Here is a 14,690-nt window from a genome sequence, read left to right on the forward strand (position 1 = left end):
TTTCCTGGGTAGGTATTTCTCATTTAAATGAGTTGCCAACTCTTGGGTTCCAGTGTGGATGGGACAGACACCCCAAGAGGAGACATGGTCAGGGACTTGGCTACCTTATGCTCTGCCCTTTAAGCCAGTTGGGCCACCAAGGGCCCTCTCCCCAGCTGGCACTTCTTGTCACCCGGCCACTTAGGAGCTGGCTTTGGCAGACTGTCACACTGTCCCCAGTGTGCTGTGGCTGACAAACTGATAAACAGATGGGGCCCTGTCTCATCAAATGCCAGGCCTGACCCACCCCTGCCACACCCCTGCTACACACAGGTGTTCCAAAATGTCTCCCGACAGCAAAATTTTTCTGTCTCTGACACCTCGCCCTGTGCCATGGCCTGATCCCGACTGCCCTGGAAAAGGAGGAGGCTCCAGAACCCCCCTATGGCATTTGTGACATCCTTGTGTGGGGAAAAGGGAAGAGGAGGGGTTTGGGACAGGAGTGAAGAGAATCCAGAGCCTCCTGAAGGCCACTTTGGCCATCAGAGCAAAGAAGGTCGAGGCCCTGCCAGGTTCCTCTGGCAGAGGAAACGTGCTGGGGGAAACATCTGGGGTTCGTTCCTTTTTGAGGGCTTTCCAAGGAAATAGTTCATTTTTTGACCATTTAGACTCTGCACCTTGTTGCTGTTGGTTTTATTCTCTCTCATTGCTGTTTCAGGAAATTGTTCTTCTTTCAGACCTTTGAGATCTTTGTGCCCCCAGAGGGGAGGGATTGGGGCAGTTTTTAGTGGCAGCACATACACGAGTGGGTGCCCATGGGTGGGGACCCCCAGTGCCCCCAGTGCCCCCAGTGTCACAGCACATTCCCGTAGATGTCACCGGGTTCCCGTGGTCGCCCCTGGGGTCCCCGCAGCTCCACATTGGTCACCTGGGGATCCTGGAGGGTGGTGGCACGGGGGGACGCTGTGAGAGACACGGGCTGTGGGATCTGGGTGGGGTGACACTGGTGGGTGACGTGTCCCTCTGCGTGTGTCCCCCCCGTACTCACCCCCTGCCCTCTTGGTGACCATGATGTGGGTGTACAGCACCTCCCCCTCCTCTGGGTGGCCGAGGGATCCAGGGGGGCCCTGAGGGAAAAAAATGGATGTGGGGAGAAGAATGGGAGGCCTTGGGGGTTTGGGTAAAAAGGGGAGAGTGTGGTTTGAGCCCCCTACTCACCTTTCCTGGTGCTTCCTGGCAGCTGCAGACGAAAGAGGGAAGGGGTGATTAAGGAGTCCCCAGGGCCCTGAAACCTCTTAGGAATCCTTTACCTCCATGGGACCCTCAATTCCCCTCAGGACCCCCAAGAATCCCTGCAGCCCCCCAGAATTCATGAACCTCCCCAGTGGCCCCAAACAAATCACCCTCAAGAACCCAAAGCCCAGCAGGGACCGAGACCCCCGAACACCCCCAGGGCCCCTGAAAGAGCCCCCAGCATCCCTGCAGGACCCTCCAGCACCTCCCCAAACCCTACAGGACCCTCAGCCAAAGTCACAATTGTGGGTATGTGGGTCGTTTCTTATGGTTCCCCAATTCTGTGGGCCTCTACAGCTCCCTGGGACCCCCCATCCACCCACTGTCACCCACCCACACGGTGCCACCAGTGCCAGGTCACAACGACAGCCATGAGGAGGACCAGGAAGGAAAGGGCCCCACCAACCCCTGCAGCCACTGCAAGAAAGAGAGAGGGGCACATCAGGGTCACTCATCACCCCAGGGGTCCTGTACTCCCTGGTGACCCCACCTGTGTGACCCCACCTGTGACCCAGGGTGAGCCAGGTGTCACCTCCAGGGCCAGCTCAGGGCTGAGTGCCTGGAACATGCGGTGCCCATCCTGTCCCAGCTGGTTGGTGGCCACACACTGGTAGGTGCCCGAATGTCCCACTTCAACATCATTGAGCTGCAGGAGGGGACCCTGGGCCACCTCCTGCCTGTTGTGCAGCCAGGTGAAGGTGACAGGGGCTGAGCCCACCTGCACTGAGCAGTGCAGGGTCACGTTGTCACCTGTGCGCACCTGGTGTGACAGGGGACTGGGGGTGATGGTGGCATTACCCACGGGCACTGTGGGGACACAGACAGGGCTGGCACCTGGCAAGGTGGGATGGGAGTTTTCTGGGGGGGGGTCATCCCCAGCCCGAGGGTCCCGCTCACCCAGGACGGTGACATTCATGGGGTCACTCTCAGCCACGCTGTCCCCGTCGCTGACCTGGCACCGGTACTGGCCGCTGTCATTGTCCCCAGCGTGGCGAAGCTCCAGGCGGGGGCCGGTGCCCAGCAGTGCCTCCAAGCCCTCCCGGTGCCAGGAGAAGGACAGGGGACCTGTTCCCATGGTCACTGAGCAGTTCAGCTCCAGGCTGTCCCCGAGTGCCACCTGTCCCCCGGGGGGCTGCACTGACAGGGACACCCCCAAGGGCGGGACCCCTGCAGGAGAGGGGGACACCAGGGGACAGTGAGGGACCCAGGGGGTTCAGGGAGGGGCAGGGGAACTCCAGTGAAGGAGAGCGGGCGCAGAGATGGAGGGGGGGGGGGGCAGTGCTTCGAAAGGAACCCTGAGGGATGCCGGGGGGGTCAGGGAGGGAACACCTGGAAAGGGATGTGGGCAACACCAGGGCAAGTACAGGGACGCAGGGAGGGGAGGGTGTGATCTAGGGAATGTGTGGAGAACTCAGAGAGGGGTGATGGGACCCAGGGAGGGGTGAGGGGACCCAATGTGGGATGGAGGGAAACACGAGTCAGGAATGGGGGGACCTGGGGAGGGATCCACGGCAGCAATGGCAGGACATGGAAACGGTGCCAGGGAAGGATGGGGGTACCCATGTAGGGGCTGGGGGTCCCGGGGAGGGACACAAGAAAAAAGGGTGGGAGCCAGGGAGGGATCTGGGAAAGGTTGGGTAGCCCAGAGCAGGCATCAGGGAGGGCTGGGCGATGCCAGGCAGTGTGGGGGACCCAAGGAGGCTGTGGGGGCTCCCCGTGCCCATCCCCGCACTCACTGCGCACCGTGACGCGGAGCCGGGCACTGCTCTTCCGCACGGCCCCACCCTGGGAGTGCACCTCACAGCCATAATTCCCCGAGTGGGAGACCCCCACGGCGGGCACCAGCAGCTGCGGGGACCCCTGCGCGCCCCCCACCACCTGCCCGTCCTGGTAGAACACGTGCAGGAGGGGGGCTCGGGGCCACAGGGGGCTGGGGGTGCTGAGGCAGCTGAGAGTCAGGGGGGACCCCTCAATGGGTGTGGGGGGACCCTCCAGCACCGGCACCAAGAAGAGCTCTGGGAAGGAGAGGGGAGGTGAGGACTGTGGCTCTGAATCCACTGGGAAGTGGCTTTGGGGTTGTCAAGATATTGGAGTTCCAGCCCTGGGGGTGCTCACCGTGCACTGTCACTGTCACTGTCACTGCTGCTGACCGGGACTGCCAGGACCCCACCAAGCCTGCACAGCTGTAGCGGCCGCTGTGGTGCAGCTCCAGGGGGGACAGGGACAGCTCGGTTCCCCTGAGGGACCCCCTAAGATCCTTCTCATCCCGGTAAAATCGCACCCTGCTGAGATGGTTTTCCTGCCGGCACCGGCAGCACAGTGTCACTGTGTCCCCCTCCAGCAGTGCCCGTGCTGGCACCTGCAGCACCAGTGGGTCTGTGGGACAGGAAGGTCACATTTTACTGATGAGACCATTCTGAGGTGGGTGCCCATAGCACCAGGGACATCTGGGTGCTCTGGAGTGCACTGGGCTGCACTGGGATGTCCCTGTGTGCAGGGCACAGGCTCTCGCCACATGAGGGGTGTGAGGCCACCCATGGAGTGGAGCCCACCCTGACCTCTCAGGGGCCACCCTGATCATTAAAGATCCACCCTCACCATCTAAGACTGTCATGGGGGGGCTGCGCCTGTTGCTGGGTCTGTCACACGTGTAGGTGCCACTCTCAGTGTCACTAAGGCGGTCACGTCCCTGCTGCCCCCAGCGCTGCCCATCCTTGTACCAGGTGGTGGCACCAGCGGTCCCTGAGCCCAGGCAGGTCAGTGTCACCCGGTCCCACAGCACCGCCAGCCTCCAGGGGGGCTCCACCAGGAGCTGGGTGGTCTGGGCACCTGTGGGTGACAGGGGACACCAGCCTGCCAGGGCCAGCGTCGGGCAGGGGACAGCGGGGTGGGGCCATGGCATCCCCTGAGGACTCACCAGCGAGGCCGAGGGTCTGGGCTGGAAGGGAGAAGGGACAGGGCTGGGTGGGGGTGGCACTGCAGGGAAGGAAGCACCAGGGTACAGGGTGTGGTGGCTGTCCCCAAAAACTGTCCCTGTGGGGACAGCATTTCTTGTGGGAAAGTGTGTGTGGGTGGTCTCAAAAAGATTTGGAGAGGCAGGGGGACATGTCTGTGTCACAGCCACCTGTGCACCACATCCCTGTGACACAAACACCTTGGGCACAGGGACACTGAGGCCACCCTGGACTGAGGCAGAACATGGGGACACTGTGGATACCCACGAGGACACCACGGACACAGCCCATGCTGGCCCAGGTCACCCCACCAGCTCATGATCCCATCCCCATGATCCCATCTCCATGGGCACATCCTCATGGTGCTTGTTGCTTTCTGTCCCTGCATCCCAGTTCCCTTGTCCTTATCCCCAGATCTACCTGAGCCCAAAGGTGCCAGTCCCCACATTCCTGTCCCCACATCCCCATCCCCAAATTCCTGCCCCCTATTCCTGTCCCCAAAGTCACCCCACATCCCCAGTCCTGCCAAGATCCACTGTGGGTAACATGGACTGGCACTGCTGGCATTGGGGAGATCAGGGGACCCTGCAGCCCCCCTGTGCCCCCTCCCCTCCCCATCCCTGGGGTGTCAGTCCCGTGCCCGGGGCACTCACCCCACAGGAGCAGCGCCACCTTCCCGGCCATCCCGGTGTCCCCAGCCATGTGCACTGGCTGTCACTCGCTGCTGTGGCCACCGCTCCCCTGGCTGGCGGCTCTTGGGATGAAGGGGAAGGAAGCGAGGTCATGTCCGTCCCCATGCATAGGTGGCCCTTGGTGGGGGCAGGGTGGCCACAAGCTGGGCACAGGATGGGGATGAGGGTGGGTGGGACAAGGTGGGAGATGTGGTTTGCAGGAGTGGGGGGCTCGGTGGGTTTGGGGAGCCAGGGATGGATGTCCAGGGGAATGTGGTTCCTGAGGAGGGGGAGTCATGGGTCTGGGGGTATCCAGGGCTGAGGGGACTCAGGGATGGGAGTCCCAGGTGAGCATGGGCTCCAGGATTTGGGGTCATGAGATGGGGATGCTGAGGGAATGGGGGTTGTCCATGGGAATGGCATTCCTGAGAGAATCAAGGTCATGGAGGGAGGGGGATATCAGAGGACTGAATGAACAGGAGAGGGTTCCTTGGGAAAGGGGTGCTGGGCCATGGAGATCCTGGGGAATGTCATTACTGGAATGGGGGTCCCAGGGATGAAAGGGCATAAGGAATGGGGATCTCATGTTTAGATTCCAGGAGGAATGGGGGTGCCAGGCATGAGCAGTTGCTGGATGGGCACAGGAGTCAGCTCCTTCCCTGTGTGCCTCAGATTTTGGGGTGACCCAGAGCAAGCAAAGCCCCCCTGGGATGCTTGTTTCCTGTGCAGGCATCACATGGGGGTCCTGGGTAGCTCTGCCTCTGTGCCCTCCACTGTCCTTGACTTTTTTGTGTTTTTATTGCTATTTTTCCTTATTTTCCTCACTTTTGTGCCCGGTCCCCTCTCCCCCTGTTCCTGGCTCAGCAATCCCGGGGAGCACCTGAGCAGTGAACGGGTTTGGGGGACCCAGAGGAGGGGGAAAATGGGGGGAAGGAGGTGCAGGGAATGGTGGGGAGGCTGTGGGGGATGGAGGTGTTGGGCTGTGCCCCCTCAACACTTTCACTTTCTTTTTCCTGGACAAGGAGGAAGAGGCCGTTTGTGCTGAGAGTCAGATGGGAAAGGGGGGGTTTTGTCCTGGGGGGGCACATCCAGAGGCTCCTGTCCTGGGGGGATCCTGTCCCGGGGGTGACACATCCTCGCATGGGGGCTCCTGTCCCAGGGTGTGGCAGTTCCAGAAATGTCCCTGCACATTCCTGGCCGGGTGCCTGTCCCAGGGGTGGCACATCCTGGGGACCCCTGTCAATGCAAGGGTGGGGCCCAGCCATGGCCCAGCCCCACTGCACAGGGATGGCCATTGCCCAGCCCTGCTCTGCCCAGCCCCAGGTGGCAGCCAGCACCTGAGGGTCCCCCCTGCCCCCTTGGCTTTGATTCTGGCAGCTTTAGAGCTGCTGCAGAGGTGAGAATTCTGTGGGTGGAAAAAGGCCCTGCCTGTGGTTTGCTCAGCCCTGCAAGAAGAACAGAACCCAATGGGAGCCGAAGCAGTGGCTCTGGGAGGGCCTTTGATGGTTTTCAGAGCAGGGCTGGCTGGAAACTGCCCTGTGCAGGGGCAGCTAAGAGGCAAGCAGTCTGGAAATGCATCAACTGATCATTAGGTCCCTTGCAGCAAGGATCTGAGAGAGCCCCAGAAACCCTGCAAAGATAACAATCTGCTCAAAAACCTGACCTGGACCCACATCCTTCCTGTCTCAAACCTGAAGCCCTTTTAAATGGCCCGGGAAGAATAATTGGGTTCTGATTCGGCTCCAAGACAACAGGGAAATGTGTGGGAATACTGAGCAGGGGCTCTAACCCACAGTCATGGTGGGGCTGTGGGGAGTGACCCTGTCAGGTTTCCAGGTGTCCCCAAAGCTGCTCCATCCCTGCCCTCCTCACCTGAGTGAAAGGATGAGGGTTTGCAGGAATTGTGGTGTAAAGCCACCTGAGATGCTGCTGTAGGCCCGAGACATCCCTGGGGTCAGGCGCTGCCTTCCTTCCATTCGGGATCATGGAGAGCGGTCGTGGGTGTTGTGCAGGGCGTGTGCCTGGCCCCGGGACACTGCTACGCTGCCAGTGGGCACTGGGATCCAACCTGCTGCCTTGGCGGCTTCTGCCCGCTGCCGGTGGTGGTGCCGGGACCGATTGGTGGCCGTGAGTTTGTAAAAGGAGCGATTTGCCCTCCTCCCTCCCGCCCGAGGCCGCCATGGCCCTTGAGGGGATGGAGCTGGAGCGGGGCGCCCCCTGCTGGCCGGGAGTGCTCCCTGCAGCGCCCCCTGCTGGCCGCGGTTATAACTGCCACAAAAACCAACAGCACTGAGCGGGAGGGAAAGTTCTGGGCTTCTGTTGTTTGTTCTGTTCTGCTTTATAAATTTCCCAGTAAAGACCTGTTATTCCTTTTCCTACACTTTTGCCTGGAAACCCCATCATTTTTGAAATTAATGAAAATATTACACACATGTTTCTTTCAATTCCAGTAATGTTCCCACTTTCCTTGGCAGATATTTCTCATTTAAACGAGTTGCCAAGTCCTCGGTTGAGGACAGACACCCCAAAAGGAGCCAGGATCAAGGACTTGGTCACCTTATGCTCTTACTTTTATGGCAGTTGGGCCACCAAGGGCCATGTCGCCAGCTGGCACTTCTGGTCACCCGGCCACTCAGGAGCTGGCTTTGCCAGAGCATCAAACTGTCCCCAATATGCCACGGGTGACAGACTGATGGACAGGCGGGGCCCTGTCTCACCATAAGCAAGGCCTGACCCACCCCTGCCACACACAGGTGTTCCAAAATGTCTCCAGACATCAAAATTTCCTGTCTCTGACACCCCGCCCTGTGCCATGGCCTGATCCCGACTGCCCTGGGAAAGGAGGCGGCTCCAGAACCCCCACAGGTCCTTGGTGACATCCTCGTGTAGGGAACAGGGCAGAGGAGGTGTTTGGGACAGGGGAGAAGAGAATCCAGAGCCTCCTGAAGGCCACTTTGGCCATCAGAGCAAGGAAGCTCCAGAGCCCTGCCAGTTCCTCTGGTGGAGGAAACGTGCTGGGAGGAAATGTCTGGGGTTTGTTCCCTTTTGGGGGCTTTCCCTGGAAATTGTTCCTTGTGTGACAATTTGGACACTGAACCTGGTTGCTGTTGCTGTTGGTTTTATTCTCTCTCATTACTGTTTCAGGAAATTATTCTTCTCTCAGCCCTTTGGGATGTTTGTGCCCCCACGGGGAGGGATTGGGGCAGTTTTTAGTGGCAGCACAGACACGAGTGGGTGCCCATGGGTGGGGACCCCCAGTGCCCCCAGTTCTCCCCAGTGTCACAGCACATTCCCGTAGATGTCACCGGGTTCCCGCAGTCGCCCCTGGGGTCCCCGCAGCTCCGCGTAGGTCACCTGGGGGTCTTTGAGGGTGGTGGCACGGGGGGACGCTGCGAGAGACACGGGCTGTGGGATCTGGGTGGGGTGACACTGGTGGGTGACGTGTCCCTCTGCGTGTGTCCCCCCCGTACTCACCCCCTGCCCTCTTGGTGACCACGACGTGGGTGTACAGCACCTCCCCCTCCTCTGGGGGGGCCGGGGGATCCGGGAGGGCTCTGAGGGAATAAAGGGGATGTGGGGGAGGAAATAGGAGGTCTTTAGGGTTGGGGAAAATAGGGAGCGCGTAGTTTGAGCCTCCTACTCACCTTTCCTGGTTCTTCCTGGCAGCTGCAGAGGAAAGAGGGGAGGGGTGATTGAGGGGTCCCCAGGGGCCGGACTGCTCTCAGGATTCCTGAACTCCCATGGGACCCTCAATCTTCAACAGGACCCTCATGCATCCCTGGAGCCCCCCAGAATTCATGAACATCCTCAGTGCCCCGAATCAACTCAGCCTTAAGTACCAAAAGCCCAGGAGGTACAGAGGCCCCCCAGACACCCTAGGGCCCCTGAAAGAACCCTCAACCTGCCTGAACAACCATCCAGCACCTCCCCAAGCTCTACAGCACCCCCAGCCAATGTCACAATTCTGGGATTGTGAATGCCACACTATCGTTCCCCAATTATGGGGGCCTCTACAGGCCCCTGGGACCCCCGTCCCCCCATTGTCACCCACCCACACGGTGCCACCAGTTCCAGGCCACAATGACACCCACGAGCAGGAGCAGGAACAAAAGGGCCCCACCGACCCCTGCGGCCACTGCAAGAAACAGAGGGGGACACATCAGGGTCACCCATGACCCCAGGGGTCCTGCACTCCCTGGTTACCCTCTGGGACCCCACCTGTGTCCCTGTGTGTCCCTGTGTCCTGCGGTGTCACGTCCAGGGCACAGGGGGTGATGGTGGCATTGGCCACAAGCACTGCGGGGACAGAGACAGGGCTGACGGGACAGGGAGGGGCTGGCAGCCGGTGTGGGGGGACAGGGATGGGGGATAGGTGTGATGGGGGATGTCAGCGGTGGGGTCATAACACAGAAAGGTGTGGGCACAAGGGGAGTAATAGAAGGACCAAGGAAATTTTTGTTGGGGACTTGGAGATGCCCAATCAGGGGACCCGAGGTGTCTGTGGGGGCTCCCTGTGCCAATCCCGCACTCCCTGTGCACCATGACATGGAGCCAGGTGCTGCTTTTCCCCACGGCCCCCCGCCTCAGGGTGCAGCTGACAGCCATAATTCCCTGAGGGTGAGACCCCCAGGGCAGGCACCAGCAGCTGTGGGGACCCCTGCGGGTCTCCCACCATCTTCCCATCCTGGTAGAACACGTGCAGGAGGGGGGCTCGGGGCCGCAGGGGGCTGGGGGTGCTGAGGCAGCTGAGAGTCAGGAGGGACCCCGGGGTGGGCCGGGGGGACCCTCCAGCACCGGCACTGAGAAGAGCTCAGGGAAGGAGAGGGGAGAGGGAATTTTGGCCCCGAGTCCCTGGGGAGGGGCTTTGGAGGTGTCGGGGTGGGGACTTTATGGTGCTCACCGTGCACTGTCACTGTCACTGGTGGTGACTCCCTCCACCCCGAGGATCCCACCTTGCCTCTGCAGCTGTAGTGGCCACTGTGGCTCAGCTGCAGAGGGGACAGGGACATCTCAGTGACATCAGGGAACACCCCCAGTTCCTTCCCCTCGTGGTAGAAGGACACCGAGGTGACTGTGCTCTTCCAATAACCCCGGCAGCGCAGTGTCACCGTGTCCCCCTCCAGCAGCGCCCGCGCCGGCACCTGCAGCACCAGATCATCTGGGGGACAGAGGGGATTCATCACATCACAGGGATGTCAAGGGTCCCGCTGACATTGGGACCCTCACTGAGTCACACCCAGTGCACCAGAGGTCATCAATTCCACAAACAGGGTCCTCTTGCTCTGGGATGCTCTGGCTCCCCAGAGCAGGGGATGGGGTCTGGTCACACAGGAGGTGACCCATGGAGCGGAGCCCACCCAGAGCCCTTGGGGTCCCCATGGGTGCCAGGCGGTGGACGGCCAAACCCCTCTCACCTTCTGAGACAATCACAGGGGGGCTGAGCCCAGTGCCAGGTCTGTCACATGTGTAGGTGCCACTCATGGCGACAGTGAGGTGTTCAGGTCCCTCCTGCTCCCAGCGCTGCCCGTCCTTGTAGCAGGTGGTGGCACCGGCGGTCCCCGAGCCCTGGCAGGTCAGTGTCACCCAGTCCCACAGCACCGCCGGCCTCCAGGGGGGCTCCACCAGGAGCTGGGTGGTCTGGGCACCTGTGGGTGACAGGGGACACCAGCCTGCCAGGGCCAGCGAGGGGCTGGGGACAGCGGGGTGGGTCCATGGCATCCCCCGAGGACTCACCAGCGAGGCCGAGGGTCTGGGCTGGAAGGGAGAAGGAACAGGCCTGGGTGGGGGTGGCACTGTGCGGTCAGAGGCACAGGGGCAGGGGGCTGTCCCTGAAAAATGTCTGAGTGGTTGCATTGGTGTGACACAGAGGTCTAAAGGACAGGGGCCCCACAGCCCCCCTGTGCCCCCTCCCCTCCCCATCCCCGGGGTGTCAGGCCCGTGCCCGGGGCACTCACCCCACAGGAGCAGCGCCACCTTCCCGGCCATCCCGGTGTCCCTAGCCATGTGCACTGGCTGTCACTCGCTGCTGTGGCCACCGCTCCCCTGGCTGGCGGCTCTTTGGATGAAGGGGAAGGAAGCGAGGTCACGTCCGTCCCCATGCGTAGGTGGCCTTTGGTGGGGGCAGGGTGGCCACAAGCTGGGGACAGGCTGTGGGCAGGGTGGGGACAGCCTGGGGACATGGTGGGGGATGCTGTTGCCAGGAGTGGGGGGCTCAGGGGATGTGGGGAACCAAGGATGGGTGTCCAGGAGAATGGGAGTCCACTGGAATTGGGGTTTCCATGCCTGGGGGGGATTCAGGGATGGGGGTGCTGTGGGAACATGGTCCCCAGGGATTTGGGGTCATGGCAAGTGGGTGCCAGGGCTGGGGGTGCAGGGGAAAAAAGGGGACCCTCGGGAATAGGGGCTCTGGGGAAGAAGCAGCCCATGGGATGGGATCAAGGCACTGGTGGTGCTGGGCAATGTCAGTCCTGGGATGGGGGTCCCCAGGGAGGAGAGACCAAGGCAATGGGGGTCCCATGGTTGGGTTCCCAGGGGAATGGGGGTGCCAGGGATGGGCAGTGGCTGGGTGGCCACGGGGGTCACAGCTCCCTCATGGAGTTCCTCAGATTTTGGGGTGACTCAGAGCCCAGCACAGTCCCCACCCTGGGGCACCCCATGGCTCTCCTGGGAGGTTCTGTGTCTCTGCCCCACTCACCCCTGGGCTTTTTCCTGTCTCCCCGCATTTCCTGGCTGAACCATCCCAAGGAACAGCTGGGAGAATCCCAGGATGGGAAAAAAGGGGTTGGGGGGTGCAGGCAGTGGTTTCAGGGCTGTGGGGGATGGGGCTCCCTGTCTGTGACCCCCCAACTCTTTCTCTTTCCTGCAGCGGTTTGTGCTGAGGCAAGGACATGAATTCTGTCCAGGGGGCACATCCAGAGGGGTCCTGCCTTTAGGGAAAAGGGCAGCTCTGCTGTGCTGACACCCGGCTCTTGTCCCAGCCTCTTGTCCCTGGGAGCTCCTCCTCGTTCTGGGGGTGCCACATCCTTGGGGATTCCTTTCCCAGAGGTGGCACATCCTGGGGTCCTCTGTCCTGGCTGGGCCTTGAGCATTCCCACTGTCCCCCGTGGGTTACTGTGACCTCTGGGGTGCCCAACTTAAGGAGGCATCTCTTATGACCTTGCCCTGATGATGGTAAATCCCAGGATCAAGCTGGTTGAATTCCCTGATGCCCAATTGCTTTGGACAATTTTGGGGTCATATTTTGGTCTCAGATTTTGAGATGACTCAGAGCCCAGCACAGAGCCCACCCTGGGGCACCCCAGGCTTGTCCTGGGAGGCTCTGGGTCTCTGCCCCACAAATCCCTGGGCTTTTTCCTGTCACCCAAATTTCCTGTCTTAGCAATCTCAGGCAACACTTGATGCCCAATTGACTGTGACAAAATTATACATCCATAGAAAAAAGGCATAAATTTTTTCCTATATCATTATTTTCTCAACAAAAAACAAACTCCTGAAAAATCAAAGTGACAAGGTATAAAATGCTCTGGTTTAGAGAATCCTTTTAATCATTGCTTTCCCAACAAGAGGAAATCAAAACACAAAAAACCAAAAAAACGGGGATATAAAAACCACAATAAAACCACAAACAAATCACAGTGAAATGAGACTTTTTGGTTCCCTTTAGCAGCCCCCTGCTGCATCCCATAGCAGCGTTTGCTTGTGGATAACACAGGGGGTGGAATCTCCCTGAGTGTCCAACAGTTCCATGGGATTGTTCCCTGCCTGCTGGGCAGCAACCCAGCCCCTGAGGAAGCCTTTTTTGGGCCATATTAAGGAACTCTCCCCATTTTTCTCGTTCCCACTCTCAACTTGATTGACTTCCCATGGAGGAAGGGGAGAAGCTCTCCATGCTTGGGACAGTGCACAGGAATCTGTGGAAATGCCCCTGTGTGCCTCAGGGTCTGATTCCCTGGTAAATCCACTCCAGCCTGCCCTGAATTCCCCTGCCTGGGCACTCCCTGCTCCTGCTGTGACACCCCTGTTCCCCAGCCCCTCGTGTGCAGCCCTTGCTCAATATTTTCACACTTTTCCCTCTCTTCTGGTGTGCACATCCAGAACACAAACATTCTTTCCAGAAGTTCCAAAGGGCAGGAGGTTTTGTTCAAGAAGGACGGTGCAGGTCAGGTTGTTGAGAAAATCGGTGTGGGATTTGCAGCAGTTTTGGGACTCTCTCAGTCCCTTGTTGACAAGGACAAAATAATGAGTTGCTGCATTTCCGGACTGGTTCCCTCACTGCTGAACCTGCAGGGGCAGTTTCCAGCCAGCCCTGCTCTGAAAACCATCAAAGGCCCTCCCAGAGCCACTGCTTGAGCTCCCATTGGGGTTTGTGCTTCTTGCAGGGCTGAGCAAACCACAGGCAGGGCCTTTTTCCACCCACAGAATTCTCACCTCTGCAGCAGCTCTAAAGCTGCCAGAATCAAAGCCAAGGGGGCAGGGGGGACCCTCAGGTGCTGGCTGCCACCTGGGGCTGGGCAGAGCAGGGCTGGGTAATGGCCATCCCTGTGCAGTGGGGCTGGGCTATGGCTGGGCCCCACCCTTGCATTGACAGGGGTCCCCAGGATGTGCCACCCCTGGGACAGGCACCCAGCCAGGAATGTGCAGGGACATTTCCAGAACTGCCATACCCAGGACGGGACCCCCCATGCTAGGCTGTGTCACCCCCTGGGACAGGATCCTCTCATGAGAGGACCCCCCCCTGGATTTGCTGTCTAGGACAGAACTGCCCCCCTTTCCCATCTGACTCTCAGCACAAACGGCCTCTTCCTTCTTGTCCAGGAAAAGGAAAGTGAAAGTGTTGAGGGGGCACAGCCCAACACCTCCATCCCCCACAGCCTCCCCACCCTTCCCTGCACCTCCTTCCCCCCATTTTCCCCCTCCCCTGGGTCCCCCCAACCCGTTCACTGCTCAGGTGCTTCCCAGGATTGCTGAGCCAGGAATCGGGGGTGAGAGGACATGGCAAAATGTAAGGAGAATAAGGAAGAAAGAGAAATAAAGAGAGAAAAAAGTCAGGGAGGACACAGAGACTGAGCTGCCCAGGACCCCCATGCAATGCCTGACCAGGAAATGAGCACCCCAGGGGTGATTTTGCAGGGCCCTGGGTAACCCCAAAATCTGAGGCATCCAGGGAAGGAGCTGTGACCCCCCGGCCCCCCCAGCCACCGCCCATCCCTGGCACCCCCATTCGCCTGGGACCCCAACCTTGGGACCCAATTTCCTTCTGTCCCCCCTTCCCTGAGACCCCCATCCCTGGACTGCAATTCCCCAGGATTGCCAACCCCAAGGAACCCCATCCCAGTAATTCCAGTCCCTGGGACACCCCTTCCCTTGGGGACCTTGATTTCCCCAGGGCCCCCATTCTCACAGGGACCCCCTTGCCCCTGGCACCCCCATGCCATGGCCCCCATCCCATGATCACAAATCCCTGGAGGCCACGTTGTTCTGGGACCCTCATTCCCATGTCTGAGTCCACCCAACCCTTGGGACCCCCATTTCCCTGGGACCCCATCCCTGGGCACCCCATTCCCCTGGACACCCATCCCTGGCTCCCTACACAGCCTTAGACCCCAGATTCTGGCAACACCATGTCCCCACCATGTCCCAGCATCCCCCCCATGTCCCACAGCGTCCCCACCCTGCCCCCACCAAGGGCCACCTACACATGGGGACAGATGTGACCTCGCTTCCTTCCCCTTCATCCAAAGAGCTGCCAGCCAGGGGAGCGGTGGCCACAGCAGCGAGTGACAGCCAGTGCACA

General features: G+C 60.2%; 1 pseudogene; it reads right to left on the bottom strand.

The window, feature by feature from the left end:
* Window positions 1-832: 832 nt before the first annotated feature.
* Window positions 833-11,553, bottom strand: LOC129133522 (Fc receptor-like protein 2; annotated as a pseudogene).
* Between the last annotated feature and the right edge of the window lie 3,137 nt (window positions 11,554-14,690).

Source organism: Agelaius phoeniceus, chromosome 31, assembly GCF_051311805.1.
Source record: "Agelaius phoeniceus isolate bAgePho1 chromosome 31, bAgePho1.hap1, whole genome shotgun sequence".
NCBI lineage: Eukaryota > Metazoa > Chordata > Aves > Passeriformes > Icteridae > Agelaius > Agelaius phoeniceus.